General features: G+C 56.7%; 1 protein-coding gene across 6 annotated transcripts in view; it reads left to right on the top strand.

The window, feature by feature from the left end:
- The first annotated feature begins 206 nt into the window (after positions 1-206).
- The window catches only part of EVI5L (ecotropic viral integration site 5 like), a 28,435-nt gene continuing 19,623 nt past the window's right edge, over positions 207-9,018 (top strand). For 2 of the 6 annotated variants that reach the window (XM_059159787.1, XM_059159793.1), the window contains exon 1: positions 209-385. The gene's annotated coding sequence lies outside the window, so the exon portion shown is untranslated. Of the gene's footprint in view, positions 386-9,018 lie in introns of all 6 variants that reach the window. The other 4 variants (XM_059159792.1, XM_059159791.1, XM_059159789.1 and 1 more) reach the window with 3 other exon arrangements.

Here is a 9,018-nt window from a genome sequence, read left to right as displayed (position 1 = left end):
CACATTTCGATAGGCAAAACCACCCGTCCTTCACTGCTTTCCTAATTTCAATTTGCTTCTCCCCTTAGAGGCGGCAACCTTCTGGCCGTAGCCAGGGCCCTCCTCACGGAATGGCTACGGATTGGCCCGGCACCCCGTCACTCCTGAATAGTGGGCGGAGCCAGGGTGTCTGGGGGCGGTGAATTGGCTGACTGGACCTCGGGGGCGGGGCAGCCGCTCCTGTCAGCGGGTGAAATGGCAGCGGCAGAACCGGCGGCGGCCGCGGTCCCGGGGGGCGGCTGAGGGGGCCGGGCCGGGGCTGCGGGGCGAGCAGCACGGCGGGGATCCAGCGGCGCGGCCCGGGACAGTGAAGCTCGGCACGGCGATGGCGGCGTGCTCGGCGCAGGTAGGCAGGCGGCGCGGGCCCGGCCTCCCGGGCCCCTTCTCAGGCCGGCGGCTCCGCGCTGCGGCCCGCGGGGGCCCGACAAGACCGGGACTCGGGCTGCCTAGCCACGGAACCCGGGCTGGGAGCCCTCGGCACTCCCGGCACGGATCCTGGCCGTCAGTCTTGGGCCCAGGCCCCCGCCCACCCTCGTTCCGGATGCCTCCGGACCCCTCGGGGCCCCTCCCCTGGCCCTTCCGGGCGCCCCCTCCCCCATCCCACCCCTTCTCCAGGGTCGTCACCCCGCCCGCGGCCGTGACCCCCGCCCACCCTTTCCATAGACCCTCAGGATTCCTCCCAGACCGTTCAGGGCTCGCCCAGCCCCCACCCCGCAGACCCGCCCCCCAAGGCGCCCCCCCTCGCAGGCCGAGGACCCCCCCCCCCCGTCCGGATCCCTCAGGACCGCTGCCATCTGCAGACCCCTTGCCACCCCATCCCTCCCCTCACTTCTCATCCCATCTCTGGGCCCAGACCTGCCCCCAGCCCCAAGGCTAAGAGCCTCAGAACCCTACCCCTCCCTTCCAGCCCCGCAGGACCCTTCCCCTGGCCTCTGTAAATCAGGATTCCTCCCCGCAGGCCTCCCCTCAGCCTGCTGGCCCATCTCTCACCCCCGGCAACCCCATGCCCAAGGGCACGGGCGGGGGGGGGCGGGGATCACTCCTCAGGCTCCTCCCAGTACGCTCCAGCAGCCCCACACACACCCCTGAGTCTGACTCATCCCAAAAACCCACCTCCTGCTCAGGACCTCCCAACAGATATTCGGAACCCTCCTCAGGTGCAGAGGCACGCATCTTCTGAGAGCCGCACGCTCACACCTGTGTGGCCCCCCCCCCCACATACACACACACTCACATCTGGAAGCCAACAGTTCTCAGAGAGAGAGATGGCTGTGAACCCTGGACAACTCAGACACACAGACATCCAGGAGCCCCTGATCTGCCGTGGGCACACGTGCACGCACACACACACACACACGCACACACACAGCTACACTTGGATCCCCAGCACACACACAGGAACCCAGACCTCCAACCCAGACCCAGACAGTTGGGCCCTCCCTCCCCCCACACACAAACACACGCTCTCTCACACACAGGACTCCTTGCACTTTCACACACCTCCGAGGATCCCACCTGCCCAGGTCCTCCTGTGGTGCCCAGAGCTCCCAGCTCAGGCCCGCTCGGAGACATGAGCTACCCGCCCTGCCCCAGGCAGCCAGCCTGCCCGGCCACACCAGCCTCCCTGACCTCGTATCCCCATCGGGGCCCGGAAGGGTGGCAGGGTGACCCAGAATCTCCCAGCACCCCTGTGGACACCTGCCCCGGGCCTCTTCCCCTTCATCCGTCTCTCCCTGCTTTGCCCTTCTTCAAAGGGAAGGGCACTCACTCTCCCTCCTACACTGAAGTCTCCCAAAGGGAAGCACAGGCTGCCCTCTGATTGATGCCACCCCCTGGTGGGGAGGGGGAGTTCAGGCTGCTCCCGAAGTCCGACCGGACTGGTAGGACCAGCATCCTGACCCTGTCTCGCCCGCTGGCCTCAAGTGGCAGGGCCTGCACCATTGCCGGGGGCAGCCCCGGGTAGCCCGCGTGAGTTCCTTCACCCACGACCAGTGTGTCATGCCTAAATGAAACGGCTTCCTTCTCTCCTGGCATTTGGGACCCGGTGGGGCTGGGTTGGGGCTTGCCAGAAGCAGACAGCTCTTTGTTAAGGAATATTTTCAGAGGGGAAGAATGTGCTGAAGAGGCTCGGGTAGGACACGAGCGAGGAGTCAGCTTGGTTTTTCCCTTGGCCGGGCTTTGACCAAGCCGGAGGACCCATGTCCACCCATCTTCCCTGGTTGTGTTGGTCCTCCCCACCCGTCCTGCCGCCCCTCGGGTGCAACCTGTGGGTTCCCCTGGGCTTTTGTGGTCGGCCGCGGGTGGTTTGGAAGCAGCTGCAGGTGGCTTGGCCCTGGCACAGGCATGAGGATGGGAGATCACGGAACTGGCGAGATGGTGTAGCCAGGACTGCAGGGAGTGAGGAGGAGCCTGGGTCCCAGCTGTGCAGAATCCAGACCAGTCCAGCCCCCAGCACTGCCTGTCTGGGATCCTTCAAGCCACACAAGCAAGCCTGGAAAGCCTCAGAAACACAAACCCAGGCTTCTTTGTGGATATTCTGCAGTGGGCTCTGGATGGCCCCAGGAAGAAGCTCCTGTTGGCTCAGGGCCTCAACTTCTCCATCTGGAAAATGGGGGGATAAATCCTTAGAACCTTGCTTTGTACTGCAGGGGAGCCCACGAGGTTAGGATGTGGTCCTGAATGTCCCTTGGGCACCGTGGGGGAGGGGTCCGTGGGGTCCATCAGGGCAGTCACCCGTCTATGGGTGCTAGCAGAATCCTTGGCCGTCCTGGTCCCCTGGTTGTCATTCGTTGACACCTCACTGGATAATGGCCTTCTTTCTGCAGCCAAGCTGCATCTCAGGAAGCCAGCCCAGTTGGGGGCTGAGAGATGGGCTGTTGTAGGGTTTGTGGCCACACAGAAGCCTCCCATGGGGACAGAAGGTTGGAGGGGCCTACTTGCTAGCAATGCCCTTGCCTCATGCACACCTCTGACGCACAGACCCGGGTAGGGAGAGGCTCATTCTGCCCAGTTGGCTGAAGGGAGGAGTGGTTGAAGACTCCTGAAGGTCATGAGGCGCACAGGAAACAGTCTCCACAGCCTCCCCAGGGTGGGCCCTTGTGCCGATGCAGTGAGGCCCAGAAGGCTCTTCAGAATAGACAATGAACTTTCTTAGGAAAACCCAAGAAAGCGCTTGGGGAGAGCCTATGCGAAGGATCAGTGCACTTTTACCCGAGGCTGGGGGTACAGGCCTCTGTCTTTGTCTGCGTGCTTTGAAGGGGGCAGGGGGGGCGAGGCGGAGAGTGATCTCAGTTTCTTCTGGCAGAATACTGATGCTGGCTTGTCCAGGGAAAGCCCCACCTGGTGCCGGGAACGGAGTCAGGTGCTGGGGTCTGAAGGCAGGTCACACATGGTCTCTGTCCTGCTTCTAAAGACCCTCTTGGGTCTGATTGGGCCCATCCCGTATGTCAGGCCCAGGGCCAAGCACCATTTACGTACTATCTCATTTAATCCTCCAAACCACTGGAGGAACCCAGATTCCAGCCTGCACCCTCACCATCATGGCCTGCTGCTTGCCGGGTGGGAGCACGGGACAGAATTATACCCAGCATGCCGCGGGAGTGCAGGAAAGGGTCCGGTGCGGCCCCGGGGCCGTCAGGGAAGGCGGAACAGGGATGATGGATAGGCCCAGAGAGGAGCTCACGGGGCGGGCATGGCAGGCAGAGTATTTGGACAGAGGCTCACAAAGCTGGAGCAAGCCTGGTGCATCCAGGGAGTCGTGCCTTGTTTGGTGGGCCTCATCCCATAGGCCCTGTGGCCCCAATGCGATCCATGGGGCACACACTGTGCGCCCCTCGCTGGGAAAAGGGACCTGTAGTTGCAGGAACTCAAGAGAGGCAGCAAGCCCTACCCTGCCCAGGGGAGTGTGTAGCACACATGTTCCTGGAGTCAAACAGCGCGGGTGAAGGGAGTAAGAACAGGCTCACCGGAGCCAGGGGAGAGATCTCTCTCAGAAGACCCCCTCAGTGCGACTCACCTGCCCTGGTCTTGCCTGGCTCAGTGCGCTGGGGTGGGTTGTGAAATGGTTTCATTGAGGTGCGCCTCCCACACCACCAGCCCACAAGTCCCACAGGGGCAGAGAGCCTCTGTTTGTTCGAGGCTGAGGCTCAGGCGAGTGGAGGGCACACCACAGGTGCTTAGTAAATACTTGCTTCATTTTAGGATCTGACAGTCCTCCCTACCCACCCACCTACAAAAGATGGCCTGGATCTCTTCCACAGAAAGAGGCTGACCCATCCGCCTCGGAGAGCTCCCGAAGGCAGGGCATACTCATCTCACCCCAACCTCCCGTCACCCGGCCCAGCGAGACTTATCCACTGACACAGGCAGCAGGAAAGACACCATTCTGGCTTTAAAGAGCCAGGAGCCTGTGCAGGATGCCCCTTCTCTTATTCACCTGTCCCTGGAAGGCTTATAAGGGCTTTCAGTTTTCTCCCTGGTCATTCTCAGGGATCTAGAGTATAGAGAAATGAAGGATTTTCCAGGAAGGAGCCTGTTCCCAGCAGTAGAAAGGAAGTTGGTGGTTTCACAGGGCAGTAAGCATTTTTTTTCTTTTAGGCCAGAAGGGATTCCATAGATCATAATGGTCCACCTCCCAGATTTTAGTTTGAAGCTAGTTGCTGCTACTACTATTTCCAATAACGATAATTATAGTTTTACCACCCTTAACCTTTAAAGGGGGCCACCCCACTGCAGGAGGGCCTGCTGCGGAAGAGGTTTGTTTATTCGTTCCACAAATATTGGATGCCTGGTGGGGTGCTGAACTCTGGGGATCCAGTGGTGGCTAGACAGCCCCTGCTCACATGGAATGTTCCATCCATGGCAGGGAACGAATGCCACAGACCAGCTCCTGTCCTAAGAACGTGACAAGTTTAGCTCAGGTATTCCTCCCAACAAAACCTGTGAGGCAGGTACTATCATTAGCCCTGTTTTCAGGTGAAGAAACTGAGGTCAAGTGTATCGCAAACACATGCACACACGCACACATGCACACACACATGCACACACGCACACATGCACACACACAGCCAGGCAAAGAAGGGACACAGATATGGAAATATCCAGAGCACAGAAGAGTAGGTAGGACTGGGGAAAAGAGGGGGGCAGACAGCCCTGAATTCCAGTTGCTGTCCTCGTTATCCAAGCTTACCCATCAGCTGCTCCCCCCTTCGCAAGGAAAAGGACCCAAATCCCGGGCCATTTCCCCAGGACTTGGAACAGCCAGGACCACGGTAGTTGGCCTACACCGTCAGTCCTGGCAGACTGGGCATATGGGGTCACGTGGCATCTCCAAAGACATCTGGTTCAGAAATGAGTCTGTGTCCCCCGTAATCATTAGAAGTAGAGGATTAGAAGCCAGGGGAAGGGGAGGTAGGGAGCCAAACTGAAAGGAAACTTGGGGTCTTTATTCCTGTCTCTGAAAATGCCAAGTTCTGCAAAATGGCGCATGCGCACACCCTCACTCCCTCTCCCTGTTGCAAAGTAATGACTGTGCTTTACTGAGCACCCGGTAAATTGGGCTCTCGTGCTTTATGTATATTGTTTCTAAAGTAAAAGAATGCAGAGAGAGCAGCAGCACAGAGGATCTACTTAGGGCAGAGACTCTGGAGTCAGAAATCCAAATGCAAAGCCTTCCTCCCTGTGGCCTAGTCAAGGGGTCCTGTGAGTGTCCCACTCACCATGGGACCTCGCATGAGTTATAGCCGGCCTTTACTTTTCTGTCTACACTGACACAACGTCTTTGTTTTAAATTATTTTTAAAATCAAGTTTATTTTTTAGAACAGTTTCAGATTTGCAGAAAAATTGAGAAGACAGTAGAGGGTTCCTGCAGACCTCACACCCAGCTTCCCCAATTAGCAACATCTTCAGGTGGTCTGGTGCATTCGTTATAATTAACAGACCAACGCTGATACGTTAACTACAGTCCACACTTACTCAGCTTTCCTTAGTTTTGCCCTAATTTCCTTCTCCTCTTCCAGGATCGTATCTGGAATCCTGCATGACATTTTGTCACCAATATTTCTTAGGCTCTCATGGCTGGGACGGTTTCTTGGACTTTCCTATTTCTGATGACCTTGACAGATTTAAGGAGGACTGGTCAGACATTTTCTAGAATGTCCCCTGATCTGGATTTGTCACATGTTCTTCTCGTAGTTAAACCGGGATGATGTGTTCTGGGGAGAAAGATGCAGAGGTGACATGCCTTTCTCAGCTCATCATAGGCCCAGGCTCTCAATATGACTTATCGCTGTTGATGTTGACCTTGGTCACTTGGCTGAGCAGCACAGAAATTTTTGTCTCCGTTCACTCAGCAAATGTTAATTGAGCACCTACTAAATTCCAGATGGGTTAGAGGCTTGGAGTAGAAAATTAAGAAGATAGGTCCTTGCGCTCAGAATGCTCATGACCCAGCAGGGCAGACAGGCCCATATAGAAGGAATTGCCATGGACTGTGCCTAGGGCTGAAGTGTAGAGGGCAAGTATTTTCAGAGAGAGAGAAGTGAGCCGTCATGCTGGAGGTGGGGTTTTGATGGGAATGATGTCACTGAAAAAAATTCAAAGCAGGTGTTGCAGGATGCTTTTCCGGCAAGAGGGCACAGCATGTGCGAAGATACAGACAGGAAGAAGCAGGGGGTCCTGGAGGGCTGAGCACATGGGGCCGGGATGAAGGAGGAGGCAAGGGTGGCAGGACTGGGTGCACCAGGTGAAAACATCTGGGCTCCATCACCAAGTAGGGAGTGGTTGAAGGGTTTGGACAAGCAGCAGGAGAGTAGCGCCAGGCTTGGCCTGAGCAGGACCATGGGCCCAGCTAGTTCCGTGTGCAGCAGGAGCAGGCGCTGGCTTTAGTCAGGGGAGTAATGATTTGGATGAGCATCTCTACACCAGGGACCAGGAGGGTCTTCCTAAAATTCAAGCCCAGTCAGGCTCCTGCCTGAGCCTGCAGGGCCCTGTGGGAGTCTGGCCCCTGCAGAACTCTCTAGTCTTTCCTGAAGTGGCATGCCTCCCTCCTGCTTCGGCACCGCCCTTCCTTTGCCAGCCCAGCCCAGCCCTTATCATCTTTTTTCTCAGTTATTGTTCACATAACATAAAATTCACCCTTTTAAAGTGAACAGGTCAGTGGGTTTCAGTATATCCACAACGTGGTACAACTTCATCACAGTCTAGTTCCAGAACATTTCATCACTCCAAAAAAGAAATCCCAGGTGCAGGTCTCCCCATGCCACCCCCCAACCCCTGGCAACCTCTAGCCAACTTCCTGTCCCTATGGATCTACTATTCTGGACATTTCTTACTCAAGGCAGTCATGTCACTTGTGATTGTCTGTATCTGGCTTCATTCACAGAGCACAGGTCTTTGAGGCTCCTCGACACAGCAACATGTGTCAGAGCTTCCTTCCTTTTTTATGTTTGAATCATATTCCAGTGCATGGATGGACCGCACTGGGCTTATCCGCTCATCCGTTTCAGGGGACATTGGATTGTTTGCACTGTTCAGCACGAATGACACTGCTGTGAAGGGTCACATGCAAGTCTCCATGGGGATGTATGTTTCCCATTCTTCTGGGCAGATACTAGGAGCAGAATTGCTGGGTCACATGGGAACTCCATATTTAACTGCTTAGGGAGCTGCCAGATGGTGTGCCACTCTATCTGTTCTTTGAAGCATGTCTCTCAATCTGTAAGAGAAAGCTTAGATGATAGTTTCTTACTCTCGACACCCCGAGCGCTCAGGGCGGGGGGTGGGGGGCGGCAGCTCCGTCCATCTTTGCTCACTGTGGTGCCCGGCATCTGACAGGCATTCAGCAAACATTGGTGCGCGGGCAGGTGGGTGCTGTTCCTCAGAGGTTTCTCAAGTGCTGTGTTGTAGGCTCCGTGTGGGGCACCACAGAAGTGAGGACCCAGACAGGGGCAGTTCTTGCTCTGGCAGGGGATCCAAGGGAGATGTTCGGGGGCTGGCTGGCAATCTTAGACGGTGCTCAGGAGAGAGGACAAATGCATTCACACTCATACACATCTATATACGGAAAGGAGGCACATATGTGGTCACTGAAGACTCGAGAACAGCTAGCAGCGTAGTCTCTCTGAGCTAGCTGGAAGAGGACTTCAAGAAGGAGGAAGTGTGAGTGGCTGTGTCCAAACAAACCTAGAAGGAAAGGGAAGGGAGGTGGGAGACATCCAGCAGCTGGACCTTTCTGCCCCCCTGCCCCAGCTCCAGCTCACTGGTGTCCCTCTGGGTTGACTCAGCCTTGTAAGCCATGGGCCACGCTACAGGGGTATGGAGGGTGGTAATGCCAGTGGGCACAGGGGTAGGTGGCCCACTGCCCGCTCTGCAGGGTCCAGCGCCCCCTTTAAGTGGCTGAGGGGAACAGAGGCAAAGGGGATTGAAGTTGAGGATGCCGAGAGGCCGGGGCCTCAGACCTAGTGGGCCTGTGTGTGCATCTCAAAGGCCTGTGGCCCCCTAGCCCTCGAGGGTGCCTGCCTTGTCTCTGTGTCTCTGTACCCACCCAGTAAGGGCAGGAGGGCTGTGGAGTTGGTGTCTCATCTGCCTCTTTCTGCTCTGTATCCCTGGGCCTAGAACAGTGTCTGGGCCTCAGATGGCCCTCAGCGAGCATCAGGGAGGCAACGGGCCACCCACAGAGCTAGGAGGGCAGAAAGCCAGGATCCATCCCAATCTACTGAGTCCCGAGGGTGACAAGATCTGGTCAGTGCAGGAAGTGTGCGTGCGTGTATGTGTGTGTGTGTGCATGCGACAATGTGGGTGTGAGATGGTGTAGATGTGTATGAGTGTGCATGTATCTGAGTGTGTGTCTGCATGTGTATCCATGTGCATGGGTGCGAGATTGTATGTGTCCGTGTGTGTACCCACATGCCAGAAAGTGGTACAAGAGTGCATGAGTGTGAGCACGTGGGGTGTGAAATAGTGTGTGAATGTAGGTAAGT

Source organism: Mustela lutreola, chromosome 2 (assembly GCF_030435805.1).
Source record: "Mustela lutreola isolate mMusLut2 chromosome 2, mMusLut2.pri, whole genome shotgun sequence".
Classification (NCBI taxonomy): domain Eukaryota; kingdom Metazoa; phylum Chordata; class Mammalia; order Carnivora; family Mustelidae; genus Mustela; species Mustela lutreola.
The sequence above is the reverse complement of the archived record's forward strand: the minus strand, read 5'-3'. Positions and strand labels throughout refer to the sequence as shown.